Genomic DNA, 4,792 nt, shown 5'->3' with positions numbered 1-4,792 from the left:
TACAAGACTCCCCTTCTATTAGGCTGTTCCTGGGAGCCAGACAGCTTAGGTAACGAGTTTGATGCAGTTTCTCTGCATCCTTGCCAGCATTTGTCACTATTTTTATTTAAGTCTTTCTAGATGTGTATAGTGATATCTCATTGTGGTTTTAATGTATATTTCCTGCTTGCATTTTGAACCAGGTTAAATAGGCAATAATTTTCTGTTTCCCTCTTAATGTGCTAATAATTGTGTCTAAAAAAATATGCAATTCTTTAAAAGTTACCATTTCTGGTTTCTTTATTATCTGTAACCTTTGGAAGCTAATCACATGAAACTAAAAAATTAGCAAATGTCTTAAAATCTGTGTATAAAATATAAATTACCTCTATTTTCAAACTCTCATTTATTAGTGCCCCACTCAATCTTAAAAAAAAAAGGAAAGAAAGAAAGAAAGATGGCTCCAGAGATAGTCTTATACAATTCTTTAAAAAAGGAAACTTTTCCTTTTAACTTTATACACACCCCCATATCCAATCTCAAAACACATCATGGACATTTCCAAAGTGAGATTTTATATTTCACTCCCATAGCTTCTAGTTATCAGAAAACCCGTGCTTTCCTTTGTTGAAGGAGTTTGGTTCTGCTGACAGTGGTGTATCCCTTCCAATATCCTTCATTCTCATCTTTGCTTTCTGGAGGCATTTCCTCTGGCTCACTATTTTCATCTTCACTAAAAGCTGCTGCTACTGAAAGGGTTTTTGGAGCAAGAGTTGGAACAGTTTCTTTAGGCTGACTTGATCCAAGTTTGATACATATGGCTGATACTTTCTTTGTCATCTGGCTACCTATGGCAAATCCAAACTTGGAGATCTTTGTAGGCTTTGTTGGGAGGTTGCCAGCTTCTTCTTCAGCTGATTGCTTCTCAGCCCTGAGACTGGAACTTTCCCCTCTATTACTGGAAAAAACAGTCTTAGTTTTCACAGGTTTTTCTGCTTCTTCTTCAGGTCCTCCAATGGCTCCAGCTTGCTTCAGCTTCTCAAGCCTTTCCTCTCCCGCTTTCCCACCTGCCATTTTCCCATACGCAGTTTTAAGAAATAATACAGAGAGATCTTATGTATCTTTACCAACTTACCTCAATGGTAATGTCTTGTACAGTATCATAGCCAGGATATTGATATTGATACAATCAAGATCCAGAACATTCCATCTCCACAAAGATCCTTCATTTTGCCCTTTTATAGCCACATCCACTTCCTTCTTGCCCCTACCCCACCTCAACCTCTGTTAACCACTAATCTGTTCTCCATTTCTATAACATTTCAAGAATGTCATAGAATTGGAATCACACAGTATACAAGCTTTTGGGATTAGGTGTTTTCACTCAGCATAATTCTCTGGAGTTTCTTCCAGATTGTTGGGTGTATCAATATTTGTTCCTGTCTATTGCTGAGTAGGATTCCATGATATGGATACACCAAAGTTGACTTAGCCATTCACCCATTGAAGGACATCTGGATTGTTTCCAGTTTGGGGCTATTACAAATAAAGCCACTATAAAGATTCATGTACAAGTTTTTTGTTTTATTTTCTTTTGCTTCTTTATAACATGTCTTCATTTCTCTGGGATAAATACTCAAGAGTGCAGTTCTTGGATCGTATGGTAGTTGTATGTTTGGTTTTCTTCTTAAGAAACTGACAAACTGTTTTCCAGAGTGGCGGTATCATTTTACGTTCCCACCAGCAATGCATAAGTGATCCAGTTTCTCGGCATCCTTGCCAGCATTTGTCACTATTTTTACTTAAGTCTTTCTAGATGTGTATAGTGATACCTCATTGTGATTTTAGTTTATATCTCCATAATGTTTAATAATGTTGAACATCTTGTCATGGGCTTATTTGACCTCTGGATATCCTCTTCCATGAAATGTCTCTTCATGTTTTTTGCCTATGTTCTAATTGGATTGTTTGGGATTTTTTTTTTTTTTAACTGTTGAATTTGAAAGTTCTTTACATATTCTAGACACTAGTTCTTTGTTGTGTGGTTTGCAAACATTTCTCCCAGTCTATAGGTTGACTTTTCATTCTTTTAACAACATCTTTTATGTAACTAAAGTTTTAAATTTTGGTGAAGTCCAATTTATAATTTTTCCTTCTATTGGCCCACATGGCATGGCCCAGTGCTCTGTCAGCTGCCTTCTAAATGAGAGATGAATCAAATTGATTTGAACAGAATTGATGCCACAGAGCACAGAATATGGAGGCCCGTGGACGAAGGACCTCTCCGGGGTGAAAAGCAAGGCTTCTCTTGGGAATAGTTTAGCCCAAGAGCCAAGAATTTAAAATTATGCCCTTAACTCCCAGCCCTACATTTGGTTGCCTGTTCAAGTTTTAAGAACTTTTAGGTTCCCACGATATGTCAGGAAGTGGGATAGGAGCAGGGGCACTACCTTGTCCAGTTCCAAGGGCACCTTTTACATTGTAGCCTACGTTAACTGACCTCCCTGAAGTTGTGCAAGGCTGTGGTCCTGCCATACAAGAGGGAAGATATTTATCAAAATAAATGAGACCAGTTCTTGAACCCAAGGAGCTCACAGCCCTGGGTGGTCAAGGGCATATAAAAAAAAGATGCCGTGTATAGATATGTACCAACCCCTCTAAGATCACAGAGGAGGGTGCTGCTATCTGCCCCTGGATGCTTATTTGTCCATGAATGACAAATATTGAACAGAAGGGGACCTGTGAGGGAGGAGCGCATTGAGCCCTGAAGCATGACTGAGAGTTCATTCACTGGGCAGATCCTGGGATCCTTGAGGACGCCCTCAGGAAAGCTTGGACTTTGCCTCACCTGGCCAAGCAGACACCATCCACAGAGGAAGAGAGCGCATTCAGAGAACACCACACAAGTGGAAAGGAAAGGGCACTCTTTAAAATTTGAGGCTGGATGTTAACCAAGGGTGGAAGATGCTTAGGTAAAGGAAATGGCTTTTAAATTAAGTACTTCTGGAGGGATCCCATTGCCGCCAAGCCTCCCCATCCCTCCCTGACACACCCTGCTGGCCCCACTTCCTTCCTGGTATTGGGAAATTGAGGTTGTAAAACCAACTGATATCCCAGTTCTTAGGAATTCAGATTATAATCACATGCTTTGGGCAATAATTAGAAGCCTTAAAACGGCTAGGAGATTGACTAGGAAGGTGTATGGCTGACATTCAAGACTTTTTCTTCCCCTTTCAGGTGAATCTTTTGACCCAATACCATATTTTCCTAGCCATAAATGATATTACATAGCACAGCAAGTACTCTTACACTAGGTGAGAAACACGAAAGAATACTTGAAATTGGAGATTTCCAGAAAACTCCATATTACTTACATCCTGACTATACCCCCAGGCTTCCAAAAATACCTGAAGAATGCACGCAGAGTTCTGCCCATCATCCCAATATACATCAGACGCCTTTTAATTACATTGTCTTTCTATTTGTTTCTCAGAGGAAGAATCACAAAAACAGAAAAGCAAATAACTGGAAGGGACCCAAGAGATAAAACAGCCCAACCTCTTCACTATAATAAAAACACCACAGCAACGTGTACATGCTGCTTTAGCATATGCAAAGTGTTTTAGTAAATATTGGCTTTAGTTTATTTATACAACAACTCTTTCAGGTGGGTATTATTATTCCCATTTTATAGAGGCTAAAAATGAGGCTCAGTAAGATTAGGTGACATTCGTGGGTCACATTATTGGTAAATGATAGTCTAGTGTTTGAACCTATGACACAAAATCTTCTCCTAGTTTTTTTTTAAATCTGATGATAAAAATTAAAATTTTTAACTTTAGACAATTCAGAAGACGACAAGGAAGAGACTAAAGAGTCAACATTTTGGTGTATGGTCTTCCAGGATTTTTTTTCATGCATAGATGCATAGCATATATTTTAAAAATAGAATTGGGGTCATAGTGTACATGTGTTTTGATATTTATATTTTTTATTAAACAGTATATCATGAGCATTTCCTCACAGTTCAAGATATAGACACCAAACTAGACTGTATCTTGGGCCATAAACACAAGAGTTGAAATCTTACAGAGTGTGTTCTTGAAACACAATGAAATCAAACTAGAAATGAGTAGCGGAAAGATAAGAGGAAAATGTCCAAATACTTGGAAACTAAATTGCACACTTCTAAGTAAGGCATGAGTCAAAGAGGAAGTCTCAAGGGAAATAAAAAAAATATTGAACTGAACAAAAATTAAAATAAAACATGAAAATTTGTGGAACACAGCTAAAGCAGTGCTGAGAGAAATTTATACCGTTAAGTGGAATACCTTAGAAAAGAGAAAAAATCTCAAATGAGTAATTTAAGCCCATCTCCTGGTAACTGCTACCATGGGCATAAATGGATTTGGATGCAGACCCTCTGCTAATGGGCACTTTCTCGGAGTAGCCGGTACCCCAGGAGGCCAGGGTGTAGAGGCCAAAGGGCAATGCTCTGGCCAAGCTGAGGTCCCTGCCCAAGCCCAAAGTTGGTCACTAACAGTTGGTCACCCTTCTCTCAGGAACTCTTCTTCAGTGATGCAGAGAACCTGCTGCCACTCTTCTCTGATACAGTCCACACATATGTCGCTGTTTGGTCCTCATCCCTAGCACACCAGCTCCTTTCCACAGTCTCCACGGACGTCATGGCTCAGTGGTGAAGCCAAGAGAACAGGAGGCACCTCCAGTGCTCCATTTGTGACTCACGCAAGCTTGGGACAGTCCTCACTGGGTCCCCAAGGGAGACAGGGGCCTTGCAAGTGCTGGGCCCTAA

General features: G+C 39.7%; 1 pseudogene; it reads right to left on the bottom strand.

Moving 5' to 3' along the window:
• Nucleotides 1-518: 518 nt before the first annotated feature.
• On the bottom strand, nt 519-1,053 carry LOC119542941 (annotated as a pseudogene).
• Between the last annotated feature and the right edge of the window lie 3,739 nt (nt 1,054-4,792).

Source organism: Choloepus didactylus, chromosome 8 (genome assembly GCF_015220235.1).
Source record: "Choloepus didactylus isolate mChoDid1 chromosome 8, mChoDid1.pri, whole genome shotgun sequence".
In the NCBI taxonomy this organism is placed as follows: domain Eukaryota; kingdom Metazoa; phylum Chordata; class Mammalia; order Pilosa; family Megalonychidae; genus Choloepus; species Choloepus didactylus.
The sequence above is the reverse complement of the archived record's forward strand: the minus strand, read 5'-3'. Positions and strand labels throughout refer to the sequence as shown.